Below are 11,170 nucleotides of genomic sequence, written 5' to 3' on the forward strand. Positions count from 1 at the left end.
TCAATTTTACATATTGGAAATACTTTTAAATGTCTCTTAGGTGTATTTATGTGTTGTGTATGGCTTTATAGCTCATTGAATTGATCGCTTAACCTTACTCATGATCATTAGAGCTTATTCTTTTTAATTGAATATTATTTATTATTATTATTATTATTATTTATTATTATTATTATTATTATTATTATTATTATTATTATTATTATTATTATTATTAGAGCTATTCCAGATAGAGCTGTCAAAATGGGCCGAAGCCCATGGACCGGCTCATCGAGCCCGAAAATAATTAGTGTTTGTGCCTTCTTTTTTTAGCCCATTTACATCCGGGTCTTTTTAAGCCCGGCCCTAAAAAGCCTAAAAAATATGTGCCGGCCCGTATGGGCCACGGGTAGCCCACGAGCCCGATTTTTTTTTTAATATAACTAGAAATTTTCCTTTCCTAATTCATAAAGGTATGCTATAAACAATTTGCGTATTATATATTTTAATTTTTTCTTGGTATTATAAAAGTATAAATATCAAACAAAAGTTTATGGTTTGACTTAATTTCAAACTAAAAGGTTTCATCCTAATATAATTATGTAGATAGTATAGAAAAGACACTATGATGTATTCTAATTAAAATAAGGTTGAAATGAGATTTAAAAAGTTATGATGTAATTTTTTAGGGTATGATATAGTACAAATCATATATATAACAATTTGCTATAAAATAATAACCCACCAATCTAATTATAGTTGTTATAAAATTTAATAATAGTTTGTTGTTATGATTGTTATAAAATTATAATTGTCATGAATATTTATATCTTTAAATTTGTTGGAACAAGTTATTTAATTATGTGTGCAAAATTAAATATAACTTCTGATGTATTTTGAATAGTTGAAATTAAGTTAATATATTGTTTTACATTTTAATTGTACGTAATTGTATGGTTATTAGAAAAATAAGGAGAAAATTTTATTTTTTTTTAAAAAATAGGCCCGTTTAGGGCTGGTTAGCCCGCAGCCCAGACAGGGCTGGGCCTGAGTAGTAAAAATTGATCCCATTTAAAAATGGGCTTTTTGGGCCCGGCCCTGAAAAACCTGAGGCCCATATGGGCCGGCCTATTTAGGGTCGGGTAGCCCATTTTGACAGCTCTAATTCCAGATATGTATGAACGAGTAACAACTAGGGTGTAGATACAAGGTGGAGAGACAAATAATTTCTCCATTACAATATGTTTGCATCATTGTTGAACATTATATCTCTACCTTTTTACCTTAATTTTGGATTAACTCACATAACAGCACTGAGATGTATATTTTTTTCAGATGATATAGTCCTACTTAAAAAGTTGAAGGAAGATTTAAATGAGAGGTTAAAGACGAGCTTTAGAAATGCATAATTTTTACCTAAGCATAGGTAAGACGAAGTATAAGGAAAGTAAGTTCAACAAAGGAAGAAGCGCTTCTAACCTAACGATGAAAATTGGAGACCATGTCCTTTCTCAAGTCACACGATTTATATATCTTGGGTTTGTAATCCAAAATGATAGAGAAATACAAGATGATGTAAGCCATCGAATTCAAATTGGGTGACTAAAATGGAGGAGAGCTTCAGTGGTTTTATGAGACACCGAGGTACCGCTCAAGCTGAACGTAAAATTTTATTGAACTATGATAAAATCTACAAGGTTGTATGATACAAAATGTTAGGCACTTAAGGATCAACATGAGAATAAAACAAGTGTATTAGAGATGAGGATGATGTGTTGGATGTGTGATAAAATAAAAAATAATAGGACTAGAAATGAAAATAATATAGAGAGTGTAGGGGTAGCACCTATACTTAATAGGATGGTGGAAAATAGATTTAGGTGGTTTGAACATGTAAATAAAAGACTTGTAGATTTAGTGGTACAAAGAGTATATCAGATGGAGATAAGTTAAGCCTCTGGAGGAAGAGGAATACCTAGAAAGACCATATGAGATGTTATTAAAAAAAGATCTCGATGTTAATAAATTGGATAGAAACATGATACTTGATAAAACATTACGGTGAAAGTTAATCCATATAGCCGACCCTACTTATTAGAAGAAGTGTGCTATATTATTATTATTATTATTATTATTATTATTATTATTATTATTATTATTATTATTATTTATTCACCTATAGCGTAGCGAAGGTTTGTCCTTTTCAAAGTCTGGTGGTGGACTTTTAGTTCTTTTTGCTAGGATCTTATTTGTTGATGGTGAATTTGGTTGGTTTGAGTTCTAGCCTGCGAGTATTCGAAGTGGAATTTTAGGTGATCTCCCTGGTTTGTTCTTTCTTGCCTTTTGTCTTGTATCTTATTTTCTTTTTCTTGGCACTTCATGTGCTTTGTGTTCTGCTGTTGACATTTTTTATCTTTTTATTTAATATATTTGTCATTCAAAAAGGTGTAAACATATATTTATTTGTTAATTAAAAGTTTTATTATATCATAATTATGCATAACAAAGATTATTTTTTCAAAAGAAAAACAAAAGAATTAATTGCATGAAATAATATATGCATTTGTTTTGGCAGTGAATAGAAAACATCACTTAATTTTGATAATTTGGTTTAACCAACCACAAAAATCCATGAGAAATAGTTTTAATGAAGAGTTAAAGATGGAATGGAAATGAGTTCCCCAAAGAAATCAGGGGAGGGAAACGAAAATATTTGTAGGATCTAGTTGAATTCAGCTGATTGATGAGTGTATCAGGGCTCGTTTATTTTGGGAATCTGATGAAAGATTGTATAGATTACTTGACATAAGAATGTGAATTGACATAGGGGCTATGTATGTATAGCTTAATCTTAAAAGTCCACGAGTCATATTGGGAAGATTCCAAATTTTACATTATTAGAGATAGAGCTTTTAAAGTGTTTATAGTGAGACATACATCATCTTACAAGTTAGTTTTATAAGGATGAGTTAGTTCAAACATATTATCGATCAAACTTAAAATAAATATATATATATATATATAAAATTAACTTTACATATTAAATGAAGTCCTATAACTTAAACCTATGACATGTACATAAAATACACACTAGCTCTTTGATTATTAAACTCATATGATTATGATATTATTAAGTTATACAACATCTACCCAGTGGCGGAGCCAGAAAAATTACGTAGCCTGGGCAAGTTTCCACAGGTTCCGCTACAGGGTTCATGATTTTCTACCAAAAAAGTATTTAACATAATAATTTTTATATGAATTAGTTCTAAAACCGATTTCTTTCAAAACAAGTTAGTGTATTTTTTCTTTACTCGTTCTTTATTTCCATAAAATCCATTCTATTTTCAAAGTGTATCCAAGTTTTAGCTAGACATTTCAACAAACTAATTTTTTTTTCAAAATAACTCCTTGATCAAAATATAATATTTTAAAATAACAAGTATAAATTAATAAAACTCAACATAAACAAAATGATGCTCTTGTTTCTTGTTATCATGTTGACTCCAATCTTCCAACATCTCACTTAGCATCATCCATTATAGCTATATACTCTTAATAAATAGATTAAAAATTACAAAACAAACATTATAACAGAATATAACATATTCTTTATAACAGACAATACACTGATATATGCAGTGTCTATATGTATATGTAGAACACAAATTCTATCTCGTGAATGTATTTTTACTAATGAGCATATCTATATGTTTAACACATATTCTATCTTGTGTTTGTATTATATTCAATGAAGCCTTTTAAGGTCAATCACTTAATGCCACTATCAGATAATATTTCCTACATTTCCAAATACATCCATAAAAACACCTACTTCGGTTCATATCGTAAGACGTAACGAGACTTCTAGTTTCTTGTAGCATATAGCTGATAGATCTAAAAATATAATAAAGGCAACTATTACAAAAGCACTAAAATATTTCTAGCCAACTAACCAAATTCCCTTGCAGTGGCTACCAAATTAGAATATATCTCTATTACAACTTATTTTATCAAATTAAAGTTGTGGCATCACATAAAAAAAACTATAAAAAATAAAGAAATAAGAAAAACCTGAGTGGCAAAACCTTCAGCTCATGTGTGCAATTAGATCATAGAAAACAATGTTTATTCCATCCCCATATATCATTAGCAGCAAGAAAATAAAAAATAACAATTCAATTCATAAAATAAGAATGTAAACAATCATAAAAGATATATTTTTATTAGGAATGTGAATGTGAAACAATGAACAAAGAAAGCAGTAGCAGGACATTTGGGCATGTTGGAATCTTTAACCTTCTTATATTTTTTCTTATTCTTATCTTTTCCACCCTCAGCCCTTTTTGCAACTGGTTTTTTTCATATTGGACTTTTTCCTCTCAGTTTTCTTTAATTCAGCAGCAGCTTGTTCAACAAGATGAGAGTTCCTCATTCACAGGAAGCTGGAAATTGTGGTTAGTTTTCATGATTCAACCAAAAAGAGGAAAGAAACCGGTTGAAACATTTTGTCGAACACGTGACGCGCGAGTTGCAAAACGGTAGCAACAGCGAGTCGGCGGCAATTCTCCGCCAATTCACACACCGCAAATGATCGTCAATCAACTATACCAGTAATACTAGAAGATGGTTATGAAAAGAAAGAGAGAAAAATTGAGAAAGAAATAGAGAAGAGCCTGGGCAGCTGCCCGACCTAGCCGGGCGCTGGCTCCGCCGTTGCATCTACCTATTTATGGTTCTCAATTATAAGATGGTTCTGACTCATTCATGTTCATTTAACTAAGTTTATTGATAAACCATAAGGATGAATCTATTCCCTCTTACATTTACTATATTCTTATACTCTTTCGTGTTATCAATCTTGTTATCCACTAGCTACAAGAATCTAAATCAATATATAATAACTAGGCTTATTATCAAAGTTGTCAACTTACTTAAATCTTATCATTATATACTTTGTTCATGTTACTATGATCTAGGGTTACACCATAAATGTTAAAGGAAATTATTGCACTAAAAGGTAAAATTTTGAGATGCATATAGAGATTTTGAGATGCATATAGAGAGAGAAAACTAATACTCATTAATTTTAACCATTATATTGAGAAGAATTAATGGTCAAGATGAGGAGTAAGTGTTGATAACTTACTCTTGCAGTAAATATATCTCTCCTATATATATATATATATATATATATATATATATATATATATATATATATATATATATATATTAGACTTTACTAAAATATATAATAAATATATGGAGAGAGAAAACTAATACTCATTAATTTTAACCATTAGATTGAGAAGAATTAATGGTCAAGATGAGGAGTAAGTGTTGATAACTTACTCTTGAAGTAAATAAATCCCTTATATATTCCCTTATATATATATATATATATATATATATATATATATATATATATATATATATATATATATATAGGGAGCGTATCCAGTGAGAACTGATATTTATGTGAGAAACGAGAACTATCTATACTGATCGTTTGATTTAATTAACGGTTATGATTTAAAAATTCCATATAAAGAACACTTTACTTGATTTTTTCTAGAATGGTGAATATTTTTAAGAAAATCATTTAAAGATATTCTTACCAAAATTATTTTTATTTGATTAAATTGTTATAAAAATATTGTGAAATATATTTATCATAATCAAAAAGTATTTAGTATTTTTATTTTAAATTAAAATTCTCAAAGCTATATATACATTTTCAAGACTAAAAAAATACTAAAAAATAATATAAACTTTAAAATAATAAGAAGTATACATTTTTTTAATAAATTTATTTGTATTTAAATTATATTCAATTAAAATTATATCATCTAATGTTTTAAAAAAAATATTAGTTCTTACAAAATTAATATAATTTATAAAAAAATTTAATGTTTAATTCTTACATTTAACATTTTTATAACAATATAACAAGTCTTTCTTTTTAAAACAAAACATGCTACCAAATTTTTAAAAACAATTTAATCATTGCAATGGAAATAATTAAGTAAAAATTTAACAATAATTATATAGAACAATGGAAATTAAATTGACCCCTTTAGAACAATTTATTTACCTAAATAAATTATGAAAAAAAATATAATTCTATAAACTATGATATACAATGTTAGATAAGTTTTGTTTAAATTTAATTACAATCGATATATATAATTTAAAAAATTACACTTTTAAATCATAAACATTAATTAAATTGTGATTAAAATATTTGGTAGCATGTTTTGTTTTAAAAAGAAAGACTTGTTATGTTGTTTTAAAATTGTTATGTGTAAGAATTAAACGTTAATTTTTTTTTTATAAATTATATTAATTTTGTAAGAACTAATATTTTTTTAAAAAATATTAGATGATATAATTTTAATTGAATATAATTTAAATACAAATAAAATGATTAAAAAATTTATACTTATTATTTTAAAGTTTATATTTTTTTTTAGTCTTGAAAAATATATATAGCTTAGAGACTTTTAACTTAAAATAAAAATACTAAATACATTTTGATTATAATAAATATATTTCACAATATTTTTATAACAATTTAATCAAATAAAAATATTTTTGGTAAGAATATCTTTAAATGATTTTCTTAAAAATATTAACCGTTCTAGAAAAAATCAAGTAAAGTGTTCTTTATATGGAATTTTTAAATCATAGCCGTTAATTAAATCAAACGATCGATATAGATAGTTCTCGTTTCTCACATAAATATCAGTTCTCACTGGATACGCTCCCTATATATATATATATATATATATATATATATATATATATATGGCATATCATGTGAGAATGCCATATTTATATGAGAATGTGAGAATGAATCTGAACCATTGGATTTTAAAATAAATGGTGGAGATTATAAGTGAATCTTTTTTTTCTCTCTCCTACTTCATTTATTTCAAGATGCAGGAGAGAGAAAAAAAGATTCACCCATAATCTCCACCATTAATTTTAAAATCCAATGGTTGAAAGAGCATTTTATATATATATATATATATATATATATATATATATATATATATATATATATATATATATATATATATAGGGAGCATATCAAGTGAGAGCATTTTATAATGAGAGATGAGAGGAATAAATATCAACCATTGGATTCATCAAGAAAGAGAAGGTTAATGCATTAATGTGACTATTACTCTCTCTCTTGATGAATCTAATGGTTAATATTTATTCCTCTCATCTCTCATTATAAAATGCTCTCACTTGATATGCTCCCTATATATATATATATATATATAGGGGATATATCAAATGAGAAAGAGTATTTTTATGTGAGAGTGAGAGGATCAATTATTGGCCATTGGATTAAAATGGATGGTTTAGATTAGATTGTCACTTAAATATGTCACGTGCCACTCTTTTCTTTTTTTATTTTTGTTGAAAAGTGTTTCATTTTCCAGTCATAAAGTGACTCACATCTCTCTTTCATTTCCAATTCAATTTTCTCATGTCTCTTCATTATCATCCAAGTTACAACTTTTCATCTCTCAATAACTTACTGACAAAAAGCTGCGTTCTCCCTTTTCTTCATTCAACCATATAGCATTTTGTAAAAAGGTATTTCAAATTCTATTATAGAATGTCATGCATCACTTATATATATAAATTATTTTAATACAGTTTCGTTACTTTTCATTTAGGTTTTTGGTTTAATTTTAATTTCAATACTTATTTATGCATGTTTATTTCTTCATTTCAATTTGATTTCTTTGATATGTTATTTAACTTTCGTTATTAGTTTATGTTTATTTTTTCATTAATTGTTTTTTATTTTTTTAATTATAGGAACATGTGTGCGGAGATGGGTGATGATGAAGTTGATTTAGCATCGGAATCAAAAGATTTAAACGACGTAGAAAACATGTCAGACGAATGGATTCCTGTGTGTGAAGATGAAGTCAAACCTATACTAGGTAAGGTATTCGATTCTTTAGAAGAAGGAGGAAACTTTTATAAAATGTATGCGCATTCTGTTGGGTTTAGTGTACGTTGCTCATCTCAAACAAATGATAAATATGGTGTGAAATGGAAGTATTTTCTATGTTCAAAAGAAGGTTTTAGAGCAGAAAAGCAAATAGCCTTACCTGAATTGATTATTAGTGAAAATGGTTTGCCTAAAGTTAGAAAAAGAAAATTAACAAGGGAGGGATGTAAGGCAAAGATTGCTTTTAAGAGGACAATAGAGGGTAAATATGAAGTTGCGAAATTCTATGAAGGTCATACACATGCACTAGCCACACCTAGAAAGAGGCAACTTTTAAGATCGGCACGAGGTGTTAACAATGCTCATAAGAAACTATTATTTTCTTGTAATAGAGCTAATGTGGGAACTTCTAAAGTTTATCAATTATTGAAAGAGCAGGTTGGAAGTTATGAAAATATAGGATGCACTCAAAGAGATTTTCAAAATTATTCAAGAGATTTGAAAGAATTAATCAAAGACTCAGATGCACATATGTTTATTGATAACTTTAGGAGAAAGCGTGAGATGAACCAATCATTTTTCTATGACTATGTGGTTGATAATGAAGGGAGACTGAAATATGTTTTTTGGGCTGATGGAATTTGTCGAAAAAATTACTCTTTATTTGGAGATGTGATTTCATTTGACACAACATATAGTACAAACAAGTATTGTATGGTTTTTGCACCATTTACAGGAGTAAACCATCATCGTCAAAGTGTAACCTTTGGGGCTGCCTTCTTAGCAGATGAAAAAATTGATTCATTTGTGTGGTTGTTGAGGCATTTTTGAAAGCAATGGAAGGGCACAAGCCAACTTTGATTATAACAGATCAAGACCCGGCTATGAAAGTTGCTGTAGAGAAGGTCTTTAATGGTTCGTCACATAGATTTTGCATGTGGCATATCATGAAAAAAGTTTCTGAAAAGGTGGGTGTTTCCTTAAATGTCAACATTGATTTTAATAATCGTTTCAAGTCATGTGTTTGGAATTCAGAGTCTCCAGAAGAGTTTGAGATAAGATGGAAAACTATTATTAGTGATTTTAAGTTAGAAGAGAATGGTTGGCTTTCTCAAATGTATGATATTAGAAATATGTGGATACCAGCCTATTTCAAAGATATCTTTATGGCTGGAGTTTTGAGAACAACCTCGAGATCAGAAAGTGAAAATTCATTCTTTGGTAATTACTTGAATAAGAATCTTAGCTTGGTGGAATTTTGGATGCGATTTGATTCTGCGATAGAGGCACAAAGGCATAAGGAACTTCTCGCAGATAATGATACATTTCATTCTATTCCAGAAATGAAATTGCATATGGATTTAGAGAGGCATGGTAGAGATGTTTATACTCATGAAAACTTTTACATATTTCAGAGGGAATTATGGAGTGCATGTGTAGATTGTGGAATCGAAAGAACGAAAGAGGAAGATGGAAATTCATTATTTTCTATAGTGGATAATATTTTGGTAAATGGCACAAAAGTGAGCAAACATAGAGAAGTTAGGTATCATCTCTCTGATCATATTGCATATTGCTCATGTAAAATGTTTGAATCTGAAGGTATGCCATGTCGTCATATTCTTTTTATATTAAAAGGGAAAGGTTTAAATAAAATTCCAAGTCATTACATTGTTAATAGATGGACGAAATTTGCAACAAGTAAACCAATTTTTGATTGCGATGGAAATGTGTTGGAAGGATGCTCTAAATTTGAAAGTGAAAGTAAGCTAATCTCAGATGCATGGGCACAATTTTTAAAATGCATGCATATGGCAGGTTCGAGTAAAGAGAAATTGCTTCTTATTATAAATGATGGTGCTAGTACTGAATCAAAATTGGCTAAGATGAACAGTGATATTGCTCCAACAACTTTAGATGAAGTTGAGGTTTTTATCGGTTCTACTGTTCCAAAAGAAATTGATATTCTTCCACCTGAGCCTTCAAATACCAAAGGATGTGGAAAGCGAATTAAAGGAGGAAAAGAGAAGGCAATGGAACAACAACAAAAAAGAACAAGATTTTGCAAAGCTTGTAAGCAATACGCATATCATGATAGTCGTAACTGTCCCAGAAAATCATCTTCATAGCTTTTGGTATGCCACATATGTTTTATCTTTATCTTTAGAATTTTGTTATTAAGATATTTAATCTTGCAGTTACTTTTTACTCAGGGCTTGATTGAAGACTTGCTATCATGGATGAATGGATGAAGACTTTCAGTTTAAGACTTATGCAGCACTTATGCAACATTTTCTTGGCTCATACTTTTGTTGAATTTATCAGTTTAAGACTTCAGCGGCAATTACTTTTTGTTGAAGACTTGTAATTTTCTTTAAGATTTTCAGTTGAAGACTTACTATCTTGCAATTACTTTTTGGTGAAGACTTGTAATTTTCTTTTATGAATTATTGCTGAGTTGAAACTCTGTAATTTTTAACATTTTCTTGGCTCAGAACTTATGTCTCATATTCAACAATTATGCAACATAGTTAAGAATTTGTTGATTTGAAACTCTCTATATTTATACCTTTTCTTGGTTGAAAATTTGTGGTTTGGTTTCATAATTATGCATCAGTAATAATATTATCTTTATTTAAATTTTCAATAGTTTATACTAATAGTAACAACCATAATTTTTATACATAAATAAGAAAATTAAAAGAAAACGAAGGTTGTGTGGTTAATATTCTATAAACTAACAGTAGCTTATACTAAATGTATCACTTTTCTTGGCAATACACAATTAAAATTTTGATTTTTAAGTGATTTTGTGAGATAGAAGAAACACATAGAAAAGTAAGACATGATGGATATTGAATATTAGAAATTAGCCATAAAAATGAAATTTATGGTGGATTCCGGTTGCCGACAACATAGCTGTTAACGAATTTACACAGCTTATCGGTATGGAGTATGGTCGCCGAAAAAATAGTTGGTAACAAATTTACAAAGGTTGTGGTCACGGAGGCTGGCACCGGCAGCGTAGCTGGTAAAAGATCTATACAATTGTAGTCGCATAGTCGGTCGCCGGCAAAATATATGGTAGCTAATTTACACAGATTGTGGTCATGGTTGTCAGTTTTTGACAACATATATGGTGATAGATCTACACAGGTTGTGGTTATGGAGGACATCCACCGACGACATAGACGGTGATAATGGTTTGGAAAG

The 11,170-nt window shown here is 28.7% G+C and overlaps 1 pseudogene; it reads left to right on the forward strand.

Moving 5' to 3' along the window:
• The first annotated feature begins 7,822 nt into the window (after positions 1-7,822).
• Positions 7,823-10,086, forward strand: LOC131638676 (protein FAR1-RELATED SEQUENCE 5-like; annotated as a pseudogene).
• Positions 10,087-11,170: the final 1,084 nt, after the last annotated feature.

Source organism: Vicia villosa, unplaced genomic scaffold, assembly GCF_029867415.1.
Source record: "Vicia villosa cultivar HV-30 ecotype Madison, WI unplaced genomic scaffold, Vvil1.0 ctg.002370F_1_1, whole genome shotgun sequence".
In the NCBI taxonomy this organism is placed as follows: Eukaryota; Viridiplantae; Streptophyta; class Magnoliopsida; order Fabales; family Fabaceae; genus Vicia; species Vicia villosa.